We start from the raw sequence: 17,965 nt of genomic DNA on the forward strand, positions 1-17,965 counted from the left end.
TAAAACAGAGCACATAAATACAGTAAAAATATAAATGAAAGAATTTTGATAACTAGACCTGCTTAAAAAAAGTCTGTACAGACAGTAATATAGTTACTCAAAAATATCTTAAAGACCTTTTGCTCTACCTGCTGCACATAATAAAACATTCAAGGAATTATAGATTATGTCCTGGAATACATTTAGATCATTATTTCTAATAACATCAATGCAATTCTTTGAACAGAGAGCATTTCACATATACAGAACAACAATAAAATAAATAAAGTATATATTGCACTGAAAAAAGAAGGCCACGTTTCATGATTTACTTGGGGTTTGGCAGAAAAATAGTAAAAGATAGATATTATCACATAATGACTATGAGCTGTCTGGTGAAGATTCTGTCAGTGAATAATTACAGCAATAATTTTGTTTTCTGTAATTTAATATATGCATATATATATATCAACAATGGAGATAAACAAATCTTGACAAGCCACAGGCCTCAGTTAAGGGCCAGTTTAAGGGCAAAATTTCTATTTGTTACAGAGCACACAAAGCCACCAAATAGAACCTTTTTTTTTTTTTTTTTTTTTTTCTTCTCTGAAGAGCCAGTGGACATCTTCCTGGAATTATGGTATTATTCAGTACTCTAATTCTGGGCACCACAGTACAAAAAGGATGTAAAACTGTTGGAGAGTGTCCAGAGAAGAGCTACAAAGATGGTGAAGGGCCTAGAGGGGAAGACGTATGAGGAGCGGCTGAGGTCACTTGGCCTGTTCAACCTGGAAAAGAGGAGGCTGACGGGAGACCTCATTGCAGCCTACGTCTTCCTCACAAGCGGGAGTGTAGGGGCAGGTGCCAATCTATTCTCCTTAATCACCAGTCATAGGACCTGCAGGAATGGTGTCAAGCTGAGGCAAGGGAGGTTTAGGCTAGACATCAGGAAGAGGTTCTTCACTGAGTGGGTTGTCGCACACTGGAACAGGCTCCTCGGGGAAGTAGTCACTGTACCAAACCTGTTGGAGTTAAAGAAGTGTTTGGACTATGCTCTTAGTCATATGGTCTGAATTGTTGGTCTAGAACTGTGTGGTGCCAGGAGTTGGACTCGATGATCCTTATAGGTCCCTTCCAACTCGGGATATTCTATGATTCTATGATTCTACGAATTAGTGAGCACAGTAAAACAGTCAGCATGTCCCAGCTTGCTTCTTCAGCTCTCACCTTTTGTTGGATCCTTCCTGGTGATGTGCCAACACCAGTGAGGGTTGGCTTCTCAAAGCTCCTGGAGGTTTTTGCTCTGGCCACTCTAAGTTGTCTTTTCTTGGCTATTCCCAATTTAGGAGTACCCAGTCTAGTGGTTTATTACTGCCTGTTGATTATGTAGGCACCAATGCACCTGGGAGCAGCTATACAACCCATAGGCAAGAGCTGCAGGAATGCATAATGGCCCTGGATCTTGTGTGGGTGTGATTTCTGACACTGGATAGAGATAACAGCACATCAGAGACCTTGACCAAGGCAAAGCTCCTGAGGGAGGATGGGGCTGCCCAGTTTTCTGTGGACAGGAGCACTGTGTGCCTCTAATAGGGACAGTGGTGGTCTCATCTGTGGAAGGGATGCTCTGCTTGAGATGCTGAGTCACAAACAAAATGAAATGAGCAGGCTATTTGCCTTCAAGCAGAACAAGTTGGAGATCCATAAGCTATTCATAGAGATCCTACAGAACCATATAGCAGAATCCCATGTTTGAAGGAAGGAGAGACAATGCTCAACAGAGCAATGGTTGGAAAATCCCAAGATAGGGAGGGTGGACACTTGTCATTTCCAATGGAACCGCAAATGCCACTTCTTTGGCCATGGTACTACTGCAATTGTATAATAGTCATGTGGTTTGCAGGTACAGGGTGATGGAAACAGGCAAGGAAGATGATGTCCCGTCAAGGGAGGCATCAAGGTCAGCTGAGCCTTTACCAAGAATATGTATGAAGCTAAAAATGGAAGGTGATAATTACTGGAGCCTTTCTCCTGTGGGGGATGAAGGCATTTATCTATGTGTCTGGGGGAGCAGAGGTAGTGGAATGGGAAGAGGTTTCTATGACTGAAATAGGGTAAAAATTCCACCTGTCTTCAAGAAAAACAAGAAAGAGTATCCAGTTTCACGTCAATCCCTGAGAAGCTTATGCCATTTCCTGGACTATACTGCTGGCTGGATTTGTTTTCAGACTGAGGTGTCTTAAAATACATATATCATCCAAGAATAAGATAGGTTGGCGAGCATACAGCAGGGGATCCTCATGAGAATAGAATGTGTCTGTGTATATATCTCACTGCACTGCTGACTATTCCCAATCCCATTTTTTTTTTTTTTTTTTGTCAGCCTGTACCTGTAGAAGAGACAGGTAGAGAAGGCTTGAAATTTCAGACTGGAATTGTGTTTAATTATGCTATATCAGACCTTAGTCTATTGTAAGACTAAGGAAGGCCAGGAAAATGCCCAGTACAATGGACAAAATATAGCTGATATGCTTCATGCTTGAATGCTTGGGAGTCACTAGTTGTATACTAATCATTAGGATTAAGGATCATTAGATAATTCTAATGATACTGTCTGGGGGATCACTGAGCCATGTGGAAGAATGTCATTTTGATTGAACTGTTGTCTGGAGTAAGCACTGAACCACCCCCAAAATCTTTAGATTTTGGACCATTTTGGACAGTTTGAGCTGGGAGCAATTTTAGTAGACCTGCCAAAAGTCAGGATCAATGGCTGCCTGGGATCAGCGAAATCTCACTGCACAAAACAGAACAAAGAGAAAAAAAATATTAATCCAGCCACAATCAAAAGGCATTTATTGTGGAAGCTTTATGAGCAGAAATTTGTTCAGTTGCATTTCCATCATGCTGAAAACAGCTTGCTGTAGATTAAATTAATTTTTTGGGTATGTGACTGGGAATCATTGACATGAAAACAAAAGTGATAAACACTAGATGTTGGATCAGTTTTCCTAGGCTGGGCAGCTTAATTACCTTCATCATGACTTGAAGAATTCACCCCTTACTAATGTTTTGTCTGCTTATCTTTATGAATCATGTTCACAAGTCATGAATCACAAATCTTGATATTAAAAAAATCTTCATAATAAACTCACAAATCCTGGGTGCTTTCATCAGTTTTTGTCTGGCTTACTTTAGAGATCAGTTTGATTTAGGTGATATTTGATTCCCCATGGCTTTGTTTTTTGTTTTTTTTTTTCTTTTTTCTTTTCCTCTTTTGTCACTTCTTGTGGTGATTAGCTTTATGTAAGCATGTTATCCATAACATAAATCGAAGTAGCTGGAAATAGCAAAAGATTATGGTCATGTATATTCATGGTTGTTTGATGAAAGAAAGACATTAACACATTTAGATTCTCCATCATTTGCTACCACTTCATTTTCTAGAAAAATAATAAAATAAAAAAAAAGAGGAAGAAAAGAATGAAAAAAAATGCTCTAGAAAATTCATGTATTTATGAGTAAAATTATCAAAACAGGTAGAACAATAGCTCACTTTTTCTCTCTAGTTTGCTGATTTGTAAATTAACAAGGAAAAAAAATGTTTTTCTTGTTCCATCAACAGGTTGTATATCAGATTCTACTCTTGTAAGAAGTTCAGTTTTTCCTTTTCTGTTTGAACATAATGAATTTGTATGCTCTTGAAATAACCACTAGAACCACTTTGACAAGTGGGAGTGCCTACACTGGTGTTGGAGAGATTGCAGCCATTCTGCACAAGTTGTCAGATGGATTTTTTTTTTCTGAGCATCACCTGTCAGTATTTTTCATATCAATTTTATTATCTGTTAAGTAGGATCATAGCAAAGAGACATCCTTTCATGCAAGCTCTGTGTTATAAAGTGTGTCATTATCCAGGTGAAGAGAAGGACAGCATCTAATCTGGAGACTTTCATCCTGCAAGCATTAACACAGGCTCAGTGCATTGCTGAGTGCTCTTTTGGTTACCGTGGATTCCTTAACTGATTTTTTATACATAACAAGCAGAGCAGAGATAAGTATCTCCTGCTGTTAGTCCTGCTGTGCTACTGTAAAATGACAGAATTACTGGTCAGTACACGTTAAAATTAGGGTAATTTTCCCTTTGTCTATTTAGGGAGGAGTAGCAAAATCTGTCATTCTGACCAACTTGCTGAAGGTACCTAGAAAGCCCGAGGTCTCCCTGATATCTGAGCCTGGATCACCTGATAGCCATCCCAAGACTTTTGCCAGATGAGGGGGTGCACAGTTTCAGCAGCCATATGGGTTGGACACAAGGTCCATGAAGAGTGGAGTCTGCTTATTGGCCCTTGAATGTATTATGTAATACTTGACATACAAGTCGAGGCAAGTATCTCCTGACAAGTTGGATCTACTGTTCAAGTACAGAAAAATGCCAGTTCACTCTTGTGAGGGCTTCTAAGGAGTTTCACTGAAGAGATGGGGTGAGAGGTTTCATTAGATATGTGGACATAGGGAGGACGTTGACACCAATGAACGTTGAAATGATTGGCTTATTTATTATTGAAGATAAATGATGGACTCAACGAATGTCAATGGGCCTCCTTTGAGTTGACCAGCAAAATAAAACTATAACTTCCCCACAGCTTTAAATATTTTATATTTCATCCAGATGAATCTCTGTTTTATTAGCTTTGGCTTTGTCTGAGGTAGAGTGGGTCACAGATTAGATTTTCTATTTCTTGTAACATCAGTGATTTGATGAAAGAGAGGAAGAGGTCATTCTTTCATTTGGGGAAGAAAAAATGAAGTTCTGAGAGTTTCCTGAAGAAGGGAAAACTTGGAAAAAAAAAAAGAAAAAAATAAAGCTTAGAAATAATCATGAAATAATAAAGCCTGGCACAAACTGGAGGCTGGAGCTCAGCTTCTGGGGCTTCCTTGCTCAGTGGTGGCTTTTAGTCCCTCTCCATTCCCAGCACAATGCAGAAAACAGGAGACCTAGAACCTGAGATTTAATTTTCTTCTTCTACATCAAGAGTGCCTTTGGATTCTGGGGATGTGGCACAAACTCTCTTGGTTTCTGGGTTCCCTGCTAGCTTGGAATGTGGGCAGAAATCCCTGGTTAGACCTGAGGTTCCTTCGTAAGGCTTTCATTACTGCGTTGCTGTTGAAAAAGACAAATGAAGTGAGACTTAACACTGCAAGCTTAGATAAGCACAAAGAAAGGAAAAATGACAATTACCAGTTTGATCTTATAACATAATAATGCAAGAAACTGTATTTAAAACAATATGAGGCAATGAAGATACTGTAATTAAGGAAATAATACATACATATTTAATTAAAAACACAATTTATCTAAGAATATTCACTCTGTTTTGAAACAGTAATTTTAAATCTCTAAAGCTCTAGTTGAACAATATAATTTTCATTTAATACTAATCTTGGACCTGCACATTGAAGACATTCGGCACAGAGGAAATTAGATTTTAGTGACTTGTATAATGGCTTGTCTCATGGATCCCAAACTGTGAAAAGTAATGTGAAACATGCAAGTCCAGCACACAATTATCCTTATTGCATAATGCTAACAGTAACACTTGGTGCTGTCCAGCTTCTAAAATAACCAGCACTGTTACTTGTAATTTCTAGAGATTAAAAAAAAAAAAAAAAAAGACATGATAGACATGAAGAAACTTTGAAATGTCAAATTCCTTTTTTATTACCATTTAAATATATTTTCAAAATTACACTTTGAATAAAGTCATAATGAATAAGTCTAGTTGCTTTGTGTTTCTTTTGATGTTTTATGCTGTATATTTATAGACTCTGGAAAAAATAGTACAGTAATGAAATATTAAAGCAATCCTGTAATGGTCTTCTCTCTTTTTCTGTTCTTTTTCTTCTTCTTCTTCTTTTTTTTTTTTTTTTTCCTTTAATGAAATACTGGAAAAAAACACACGCGTTTTACGAAACGCTTCCAAAATCAATGTCCAAATAAGACTTGCCCATGCAAATTCAGGCAAAAAACTAAAAATTATTATTTAAGACTGTGACAGGGTGAGAAAGGAAGATATAGTGATGGAACAATGCTTTCCAAAGTATTTCTAATCAGTTCCAGGAACTGATTGGTGCCTAACATCCTGATCATCTCCTTGTGTTCATTCTTTTCCTACTTAACGTAGACTTTTTTCTGCTTCTTTTATAAGTTTGCAAGAATTTAAATTAGGGTTATATTTAAAAAAAATCAGTTTTTATAAAAGCTTCTAGAATGCGATGTTTTCTTCTTTCTAAGTCATCAAGTTTGACTTCAGATTTCTTACCAAAAGACCTGATCCACTTATTGAAAAAAATAAGGTATTTCACTGACTTCTTTCATATGTCCCCTCTCATTGTCTCAGCTGGGCATTTAAGCTCCTTAGCTCCTTTCCATATAATAGCAAATGATATTTGCCAGCATTACTTTCTGATATTCAGTTTTAGAGATTCTCAGTCATTGTGAAACTATGTACCTTCTAGAGGTGTTGTGAGTACTGTGATTAAGACAATGTTATGTGCAGTTCATTCTTTTTTCCTACCCTCTCCTTGTTCTTAGCATGGGAATTTTGAAATAAGTATCATATGGCAATCCTCCATGTGTTTATTGTTATCAAGAATATAAATGAAATATAGTAATGCTTGTGATTGCAGGGATCCTGGAGAGTCGTTATACCACAGTGTCAGACTAAGCACTGAGAAGTACTTTTCTGCATGTGGGAAACTCACACTGAGATTTCAAATCAGGAATTCTTACTGTGCTGTTGGATAGTAAACCCACCAGATGTAGGGAAAAAACAGGTGGCTTCTGCAGTGTAATTTTAGGATATGATTAAAGCCTGACCTCAACTCAGTGCTTTTTGGGCAGCTAGTATGCAAGAAGACTTTGATATATTGCAGTAGCATCTAACTCCAATGATTTACTGTCTTGGACTAGGTAATCCCTTCAAGAACTGTCTATTCGATTTCTAGGAGACAGCATTACTTTCCTCAAATTGGCAAATAACAAAGATATTTTGGAGCACTATATCCCTCAAACTGATTTATTAGAACAAAACACAGAGTCTTAGCCAACAGTGGTTGTAAAACGCATTTGATTTGCTGTAATTTAGACACACAATTTGCATGAGAATTAATTCTTTCTCAGAAAGATTCTGTATGAAGTAGACATATGAATTTTAATAATCTGTGTTTTAATAGATCTGAGGTATCCAGGGGGCCTCCTGAACTCTAGAGATTGTTTCTTTGTCCTCTGTTGTGCCAAAAAAAAAAGCAAATACATTGAAGCTAGAGGCTTTCATCTTGGATTCTACACATACAAAAGATGGCCATTGAAGCTTTATTATAATAAAAAACAGATGCTCTGGGCTTACCATATGGCCTTAGGAAACTTGTTTATGTTCAAAGCTGATCATTGGTTTTCTATCAGAAAATGCCAACTTGTTTAAAACTGAAACTGTAAGAAAGAGCTACTTTTGATAAACTTTCTGTTCTAATGTTCAGGGTTTTTTGATTTGTTTGGCAAATGGTCACCTCTCCAAATTTCAAGTTTCAAATCTTAAAACTGATTTTCAATGAGAAAAAAAAAGTAAAGTAAAACAAAATATTTTTGCATTTGTTGAAGTTAAATGTTTTAGGAGATCTAACCCACTTGAGGGAATTTTAAGCCTGGAATATCTCAACTTCTGCTTTTTGTCCCAAATCAAGATAGAACTTCCTCTCAAACTCAGATATTCTTGTAGCTGGCGATCTGTTTTTACCATGCTCTATTTAATAATGCTCTAACATGAGAACCTCCCCAGGTTACATTGATCATTTCACTGTAGAGACAGCAGCAGATGTTCTAAATTATATATTTTTTGAGGCTATATTTTTTTCCTGACAGTTTGGCTTCTGTTTCAAGGTTTGTTTTTTGTTTTGTTTTGTTTTGTTTTTCCACTTCCAGAAGAAAACAACAAACCCAAGTCCACAACATTTTCTTGATCAGAAAAACACCATCCCATTTCAGGACTTCACTGTAGAGTGGGAAAAAGCTCCAATCGAGACTTTCTGCTGAATTTTCATTATATTGTGTGGTAAAAATCCAGCTATTTTTCATCTGGGAATCAAATTTCCTCTGTCACTGAATGCCAGCTAAAAACTCTGAGACTGTTTCTCACTTCTTCCATACAGGATGGCCAATCCTTACCTGCCTGGTCCTAATTGAGAGTCTGCTTTCTCCTTTCATGTTAAGCCATTTTATTTTTTTTTCACAACTGAGTGATTCAGAAATATATATTTATATGTAAATGATAATGACATTTATAGCTATATTTCCTTAATTTCTCTCTATAACTTTAGGTGAGGTTTTAACTGATGTTATTTAACATATTTTACAAATTTATTAACAAATTATTTAACAATAATTTGGAAGTCTATAGTGATGAAAGTTTTGGATATGTCTGTATTTAAATGAAATAAATCAGAATTGTTAGAACTGTTTAAAAAACCATTATTTTTCTTATTGATTGTATTTTAAAGAAAACATAAATGGTGAGAATGTAAAGCTATTAAAAAAATGTCATCTAAAACTGGGATGTGGGAAAACATATTTTCTGTAAAGAATTCATTTACTTAAATAATTTAAGTAAACCCAAGGAACTGAAGTCATGCATAACACTGGCAGCATAATACCCATGATATCACTGTTCACCATAACCAGAACAATGCAAGGCCTCACAGGACTCCTTATTCACCGTACATGCAGAGTGTTTCAGGGACTGTATTAGGCATGGGGGGAGACCAAAACAGCTTCCAGAAAGTTGGCTGATTTTCTAACTAGGAAAGCAGCTGTGATAAAATAATGCGTATTTTAGTGTTTCATATTCTTCATCAGCCTGATAACTTTCTCAGCATCTTTCACATTCTGTAATTACTTCTCCCAGGTGCTAGCTAGCAGGCTTACAAGCATTTAGAAGGTCTGAGTGCCGTGCTGTCTGGTCCATCTTAGAAAAGTGTGTTCAGCTAGTGAAATGCCTTGAGAAACCACTTTGAACAACTTTGAAGAGGGACTGTACCTGTGCCTAAGTAAGAGCCTGCAATGCACTGAAATAAAGCTAATCTATTTCAATGAGGTCCATAACGATTTAAGTGTCCAAGCATTAGGGGACTGTACCAATTTAGGAAACTGGTCTTTTAACTAGATTAGTTATATCAATGTGTTTATCCATTTATTTCTAATTTAACAGTTGTCTCTAAACAGAACTTAGTGATAGGTAACTGCAAAAGACAATATGTCCCAAGAACCACTTCTCCATTTTGAATATTACCCAGGAGGTATGTAACAGGATTTCTATTAACTAGACTTAAGCAGTATCAAGGAATTGCCTGTTTATTTCAAATACCATCGAGAATCTTGTTTAGATTGTTAGTGAACTCATCACAGATGAAATTCAGACTGTTATTCCTTTGGCTTTTTTACTTAACCTCTTAAGGATGTTATATTTAAATAATCTCTAAATCAGAAAGAATGCTTGTTTTGGAAAAAAATAAAGGAATAGAAACACCTGGTAGGAGAATACTATTACAAAGCGGTTCTGATAAGAACAAGGGAGTCCTGTAAAATAACTTCAAGAGAATTTGGTTGATAAAATACTCATTTTTGTTGAAACATAGAATATGATCCAAGTAGAGAGATTTAGCTTTGCAGCATGATAAGTTTCCACATGACCCACAGCCAGTCAACACCTCAACTCTCCTCTGATAATTACTTAATCTCTCTATACATGAGGGAATTTGATTTTATTGCTGCTATCCTTACTAACATCCCCCTCTGTTACAGAGTTGCTAACCATCATTTCCTTTCAAATTGTCAGCCTGATTAATGTAATTAAGTTAAACTCAGGCTGCCACCTACAATTTTAAGTGGCAAAACCATTTTAAAGAGTTTGCACCTTTGGCCCCTCACAGCTGACACATCCCTGCTTTTCCTGAGAAGTTGTTGTTGGCTTCCCTGCCCAGAGTAATCGTTGGATAAAAAAAGTCTTGTGCCGGAGCTGTGGTAGCTCTGCCATTTTACGCTTCTTGTCTTGCTTTCTTCTCTCTCATTTTGAGAGAGGTACATGTGAGACTCAGAATGCAGGCAATCTGCAGAGATTAGTGAGTCTGATTTTTTCCTGCTGTCTAAAACATCCTGGCTCACCTGATCAATGGCAAAGAAAGAATATGGCAGGAACATGAGCTGGCAACGATCTTTGGCAAAATGGCCATAATGAACAGTGGGTGCCTGTAGCCCCTCTCAGTAGTAGAAGACATGGGGACATAGGCTCAATTCCACTTGGTCAGGGAGCTAGTGTGCTGTCAACACAGCTGGAGCAGGAGTGACCTCTGGCACGGAGGCAGTGAGCATAACCTGCTTCCAAAAGAGAATATGGGATCATCACTTTAATCCTTTTTCTGTTGGGCAACAAACTTTATGAATATCATGATTCTTCATAGCATGGGACACTAGTTGTTCAACAACATGCATGGGAAACTAGTGTTTTTTGGACAGAAGTGCTATTAAAGCAATGTGATCTTTGGGTGATGACTAGCTCAGGGAGCTCAGGTGATGGGTAACATGCAGTGTTCCCTAGGAGCTCTCTTTCACTGATATTTACCCTATAAAAGCACTCTCATTTCCAGCTGTATACTTTGATATAAAATGGTGAAAAATAAGTTTAACAGCCTTCTGCTATATTCTGTCGGCTTCCCATCTGTCAAGCCATTCTTTTATAGTTGAGCTAGCTAGCTTATATTAGTCATTTGGGAGGTACTGCATTGATTTACATTACAGCATGTCATAAACCAGTATGTGATGAATCTAGTGTGCTAATAAAAGCTAATGATACAAGTAGAACAATATAGGATGGGATAATGCTAATGTTATACCTTTCTGAAAACATATAATTAAATCTTCCTTAAGCTTTCTACTGTCTATGTAGGTTTTGCTCCATAATCTCAAGGTTATATTTACATATAATTTTTTAAATGGTTTAGTATTTATTCCTCACCACAAAGGAGAATAGTGGTGCATATATATTGTTAAACCAATGATTGATTTTGCCTACACATAACTTTTCAATTGTTCTAGCAACAAATTATAAAATTTCACATCCATGGGAATCAATGCTGGTTTTCACTACCTGAAAATCTAGTCTTATGTCTTATTGATTTTAGTTTTGAAAAACAAAATGCTGTGCTTTCTTGACAAGCAGATAAGGTAAAGAAGTTACATCCTGAACATGGAAGAAATTCTTGGTTGCTGTGTGTTGAGCCAGTGATGCACAGACACCCTTCATCTATTGGGTCTGGCAGGAGAGAAGCTTAACAGAATTTCAGGTGGCAAGAACAATTACGTGTTAATTAAAATGATATATTTGCTTGTCCCCAAGGTCCTGTACTCTAGTTCTTTAACAACATGCAACAAAAATATTGAAACTTTTTTTTTTCTCAGATATTTGTACAACATAGGAAGTATCTTTTTACTTTTTCAGAGGTTGAAATTCACTCCATCTCTTGTAATACAATGGAAAACCTTCTGACTCTCCTTCTACTTAACCACTTTTCCTTGAGCATCTCGTTCTGTGTGCAGAGAGACTCTGTGGGGAATGATCCACAAAATACATAATCTATGAGTAATTAAAATTACTCTTGGGCTAATACATACGTTATATAGTTGTCTTGAAATTAGGTTGATCATTATGCTTTTTACCCCATAATGGGGAAATACTGGTCTTGCTTCCTCCTAAGGATAACCCAATCTTTGACCTTACTGAGTTGCGGTCTTCTTTTTATTTTTTATTTTTTTTCTTTTTCCTTTTCCTTTCAGGGCTTTTATACTTGTAAATGTCAGTATTTTTCTCTTGAGTTTTAGTGAAATCTGCATCAGCCTTTCCCTCTCTTGTTTTAGATGTGAAAATAGTCAAATATTCTGATGTGCATGTTTTCTCCCTCCCTTCCTAAGCAGCTCTGTGGCATTCTCCCCCACTAACACTTTGCTTGCTAGCTTATGCTAGAAAGGTTAATAATGAAGAGAATGTGTGATGAGCCTTAGCTAACAGATTTTTCCAGAGAGAATAAATCAGAACAAGCCTGTTTCTCTGCTATCTTTTCCACTGAGATTCAAAGCCCTAGTGGCTGCTTCAATTACTAATTATAAGTTACACTCAGCCATGAAGGGAACAAAACAACAACAACCATGTGACTTATGTGATAATCACAATTTGCTGCTCCAATGTGAGTTTGGATTGCTGAATACTGATGGACTGTAAAAATTTTTTGGCTTTGGGTCAAAGAAAGGAGAAAAATCTGTAAATGGAAATAAAGGAAAAGGAAAAGAGAAACAAAAAGGAAAAGGATCCTTGAATAATATGAAAGAAATAATAAAGATGTGAGAAGCTAAGTCTACATGATGACATTAGAAGGTGAAAAGTAGCCTAAATTTATGGCATAAATGTGTCTTAACTGTTTTTTTGTTTGTTTGTTTGGTTGGTTGGTTTTTGATGGGCAAAGGGTAGTAAAGGAATGAGAATGGCACAGCAAGTTTAGCAGATGGTACTGTCCAGGACTCCTTGCTTCTTTTAATCTTGTCTCCTAAACTCTCTCTGTCTCATTTCCCTCCCTCCTAAAGACTCCCTTCTGATCTCCCACACCTTTTCTCACTCTAACAGTTTATTTTCCTGTCCTGCACTGCTTCCACCCCATCCTGGCTACTGTCTATTTGATTAGTCACCTACATCTGTTGTGACATACTACCCCTCATTATCTTCAGCCATCTCAATTTTCATCTTCATTCCTTGTCTCTTTCACTTCTAATTCTATGTCCCAGTCATCATCATTAATCTAAGCCTATAACATGGTTACAGATTAATTTTTTGCTCTCAATTTGCTCTTCTCCTCTCTTCATCCATGGGTCTACTTCCTATTCAGCTACTATGGGGACTTGGCCTACGTTCCATGTCCTTCACCTCATTTTCCTCTCTTTGGACTCTCACTATTATGTGCTCCAGTTTAAACCACATCATTTTGAACTCAACCTTGCCCTTCTGAGTATCCTTTTATGAGCTTTATGTCAGGCAGAGCTCTTATATCTATCAAGCTACCTGTTGGTGTAGCAAATAAACTGGGGTGTACCAAGTTCCAGCAGAAGTGTTAATTAGACCTTTCTTTATTCACCACATCTGTAATGTTATAAGAGAATGAAGGAAATAAGGAGTCAAATCCATGACTGAAGCTGAGTGTCTGACTGTTTTGAGATCCTCTCAAAACCCCCATCTAAGAAATTGCAAGCAGTATTGCACAACATAACCAGGGACAATGGAAATATTGCTTTAGTTTGGCTGCTTTAAGTACATTTGGATTTATGCCCTTAAATGACTTTACCCTGATGATCTCTCTGGGATTTTTTTTCTGTATAAAATTTGGTTCTCTTCTGTTGATTCAACGAAATGTAATCTTTTATTGGAAGACTCGAAACGAGGGAAGGATGGACCAAGTGAACTGTAACTAAAGATAATCAAAATGGCCTAAAATAATGCTGGCAGAAGGTACCACAGCAAATTAAGAAGCAAAAGTTTGATATCACACAGAGGAAAAATATCTTGAAGTGAACAACTGTTCATGAAATATTTACTGGTGAGAACAAATTACAAGGTAAAATATGGTCAAAAGCCATCAAAATAATATCAAGTTATATTGGTAAGAGAGACCTCAATTTACTACTGTCTGATGCTAAGGAGAAAACATTCATGAAATAAGAAATGCTTGAAAATCTTTATGGAAATCTGTGCTTTATAGAACTGCCTTCTATGGAGTATCTCTCATCTGTGTGTTTACATTAGGATTAAAATTTTGTCTTTTCTTTCTTTCTTTTTTTTTTTTTTTTTGGATCAATCATAGATGTAAGAACAACTAGATCAGCAGTTTTGTCACCAGAGAACTGAAGAAAATATTCAAACATGTACTTAGTCTCAGCCTCGATGATATTTGAGGGTAGTTAAAAAGCCTTTTCAGTGAGAAATTTGATGCAATTAACCAGCTTCCGATTCGCTGTGTCAGCAAATTGCATGTTTGTGCGATGTAGACAAATGCTGACATACAGCTAAGAAAGTTTACTGAGTATACTTTATGGTAGAGTAAACTGAATAGATTAAACATATTTTGATGCAGAATATGTAAAGTAAGCCTGTTGATTTATAAAAGAAAAATAAATCTCTCATGCATTATCCAAATAGCATAGTCTAATAGATGAACTTGCAGAAATCTAGCAGAAGTGGTTCATTAATACTATAGGATTCATACTTGCTTTTAGGCATCATTTAAATTTCTTTTCTTTTCTTTTCTTTTCTTTTCTTTTCTTTTCTTTTCTTTTCTTTTCTTTTCTTTTCTTTTCTTTTCTTTTCTTTTCTTTTCTTTTCTTTTCTTTTCTTTTCTTTTCTTTTCTTTTCTTTTCTTTTCTTTTCTTTTCTTTTCTTTTCTTTTTTCTTTTCTCTTTTTCTTTTTTCTTTTTCTTTTTCTTTTTCTTTTTCTTTTTCTTTTTCTTTTTCTTTTTCTTTTTCTTTTTCTTTTTCTTTTTCTTTTTCTTTTTCTTTTTCTTTTTCTTTTTCTTTTTCTTTTTCTTTTTCTTTTTCTTTTTCTTTTTCTTTTTCTTTTTCTTTTTCTTTTTCTTTTTTTCCTCTTTCCTTGCCTTGCCTTGCCTTGCCTTTGCCTTTGCCTTTGCCTTTGCCTTTGCCTTTGCCTTTGCCTTTGCCTTCCCTTCCCTTCCCTTCCCTTCCCTTCCCTTCCCTTCCCTTCCCTTCCCTTCCCTTCCCTTCCCTTCCCTTCCCTTCCCTTCCCTTCCCTTCCCTTCCCTTCCCTTCCCTTCCCTTCCCTTCCCTTCCCTTCCCTTCCCTTCCCTTCCCTTCCCTTCCCTTCCCCTCCCCTCCCTTCCCCTCCCCTCCCCTCCCCTCCCCTCCCCTCCCCTCCCCTCCCCTCCCCTCCCCTCCCCTCCCCTCCCCTCCCCTCCCCTCCTCTCCTCTCCTCTCCTCTCCTCTCCTCTCCTCTCCTCTCCTCTCCTCTCCTCTCCTCTCCTCTCCTCTCCTCTCCTCTCCTCTCCTCTCCTCTCCTCTCCTCTCCTCTCCTCTCCTCTCCTCTCCTCTCCTCTCCTCTCCTCTCCTCTCCTCTCTCCTCTCCTCTCTTTTTTTTTTTTGTAATTGTAACATTCTTATTAATTTGATTTGCACACATTATTTATTTATTTATTTTTACACTACAGGGATGTATATGGTCACTCTTGCTCCCTGACACGGAAAAGGCATTCTGGTTTAAGCATTAAGCATTGGTTTAGACTTGTCTACATTAAAAGGCCTGTAATACTTTATAAGCATTCTTCATCCTGAACACCTTTCTGCTGAGACTTGGTTGGCAAAATTGTCTTTCTTTGCATTGTGAGTCTTGCGAATGTTATGACAAGCTAATTAAAAGTGTGAAGTGAATTTATTAATTAAAAGCCATAAATACCTGTATGGATCCTCTCACTCATAACTCATATCATGTTAAATTGCTCTTTCTTAATGGCAGACCTACTTTGGGATTGAACAGTCCTGTAAAGGGTGCTTATGAAAGCAGCAAGAAATTTAAAAAAAAAAAAAAAAAAAGGAAAAAGAAGAAAAAGAAAGAAAGAAAAATAGCACTTTCTGGGATTTTGGCTTTGCAATAGCCTTGGAACTTGGCACAAGCTCATCAGAAAGTATGAGGACATTTTAAGCACACTTGGGAGAAGATAATTTCAAATGAAGGTGACACTTGTGATCTGAGACAGCTAGTGAAACACCATGATTTTGAGAGGGTTCTGCTTTGGGACTTAAGATTTAGTAGTGTGTCAAACTCAAAGTCAACACAGCAGGATTTAATGCTGTGTAAATGGAAGCCAAAGACAATACCCTCATGAATCCATGTGATAGATGTGTATGCACTTCCCACATCTTTATTTTCTAGCACCAGAATTTTGCTGTGAAATAACAATAATTTCTAGGAAAACGAAAAACACTATTGATTTTCAGATCTCAGTGAAGATTTCTGAAGTATTTTTACATGAGAGAAAGCCTTTACAGGTTTTAAATTAAAATCTCAAGTTCTTTTATTTGCTCAGATGAAATAAAATCCTGAGCACAGCCCAAACTGGATGGTGTTGACTAGCTAAGACTGATTCTTAAAGGAAGTAGTGAGTAACAAATTACTAATTTATCACACAGAAAGATATACAGGCTCTAGACCAGGGGGAATATATCTGTTAGTCACTGGCATTTTGCCCCATTCGGTGGCTTGTAATTGTCCCACTAAGTTCACCTGCAAACTGCTTTGATTTCCAGTAACTGCAGATTGTGTAAACTAAAGGATTTCACCTGGCAATCTTCAGCTTTACTTAGCAATTGAAAGATGTAGAGAAAACACGATAAGCATCACAAGAAGAACAAAAGGTGTCTATTGTAATATCTGAAAACATTTTTTTTTCATAAAGACTGTGTGTTACTTTAGCTGAGTAATGCTTGCGTAAAGTGGAGAGGTGTTTTATGAGTTTCAGTGTAGTTGAAGTTACTTCTCCTCTGTCTTATAACCACAGAGTCTTAGAAGTAAATAACATCTTATGCATTGGAAGTGAAAGCTAGCTGTCTCTTTGTAACAGGGCATCAATCTTTATATCAAGTAACAGTATAATTTTTTTAAACGTGCATGATGCGCATCCCCTACTTCCTTTCATTCAGACTCTGCTCTAGCACCCATCTGTCATTTTAGAAACATCTTATTTTTCTCAGTTTCATATTTAAGAGGCATCTACTTTCTAAAAAGACCACGTTCACACTAGCTAAAAGGATGTTGACTTTGTGCCTCTTCATTTATGCTATTACTACTTGAAGATTGTTCCACTTTCCTGGGAACACCCTTATTAGAACTGGATTTATTTATTTATTTATTTATTTCTGTATTTTAAATCAGATGCCAATAATTCACATTTCTTTTTAATCAGGAAATAGTTTCAGTAAAACAAAATTGCTTGGAGAATTAATTCCAATTAATCTTGCATCGAAAAACTTCCAAAATGTATTGAAATTTTAGAAAAATAACTTCTGTTGACTTTCCGATTTAAAATCTTTCATTTTTAGCTAGACTGAATTCAGTTCATGATACATACAAACTGGAAAAGAACAGAAGTATAAAGGAAACATTTTGAAATGATGGAGCAAAATGAGTTAGGAGTTGAGGTTATTTCCTTTGTTGTACAGTCTTTCTTTTTCCATGTTAAAGAGGAAAGCACTTCTCAGATGTGTTTACTTCTGTTCTCAATAGTGTTTGTTCACCATCTTGTTTAAAAACTTTACATAGTGTTTATTGATTGTGGCAATGCTTCCTGTGACAAAATTTAGGCATGTTACATCCTTCTGTCCCCTTAATTCCTCTGTCAGCAAATTGTGGAGATAGAAGGACTTTATTGTCTGTGTAATTATACCAGCACCAGTGAATTATATCAGCAAAATTATACCAAAATGGTTTGAAAGAAGTGGTGCTTTCTGCTGTGCAAAAGAACTAAACAATCTAAATGCTTTTAGAGCTCAAGCAGTCTTCTTCTCCGTGCCGATGTCAAAAGACTTACCTCATTTCAAGTGTTTTCTTTTTTTCTTTTTCTTACTGAAAAGAAAGAAAATGGAGAAGAGCTAAAATGACAAGCTAAAGTGCCTACCTATTGATGTTTCCATTTTCCTGATATGCTAAAAACAAAGAAAAAAAAAGAGAGAGAGAGAGAGTCTTGCAGTCTTGTGGCAAGAAGCCTTCTAAAAGTAAGTTATATTAAATTGTTTGAAATGTGACCTTTGGCAAAATGCTTTGGTCTTTCTCATCCTCTTTCCCTTCCCCCTACCTCATTGCTGTTCCCATTTGTAGAGCAGGGCTAATTTAG

General features: G+C 36.7%; 1 long non-coding RNA gene across 3 annotated transcripts in view; it reads right to left on the reverse strand.

Moving 5' to 3' along the window:
- The window catches only part of LOC308199433, a 44,714-nt gene that overhangs the window by 6,091 nt on the left and 20,658 nt on the right, over positions 1–17,965 (reverse strand). Inside the window, exons 3-5 of one of the 3 annotated variants that reach the window (XR_013954644.1) lie at positions 17,663–17,697; positions 5,733–5,808; positions 1,020–5,143 (exon numbers count right to left, since the gene is read on the reverse strand). This is a non-coding gene — a long non-coding RNA (uncharacterized lncRNA). Of the gene's footprint in view, positions 1–1,019; positions 5,144–5,732; positions 5,926–17,662; positions 17,698–17,965 lie in introns of those variants that run through there. The other 2 variants (XR_013954645.1, XR_013954643.1) reach the window with 2 other exon arrangements.

The sequence above is a fragment of the Anser brachyrhynchus genome, assembly GCF_964034855.1.
Source record: "Anser brachyrhynchus genome assembly, chromosome: 8".
Lineage (NCBI taxonomy): Eukaryota > Metazoa > Chordata > Aves > Anseriformes > Anatidae > Anser > Anser brachyrhynchus.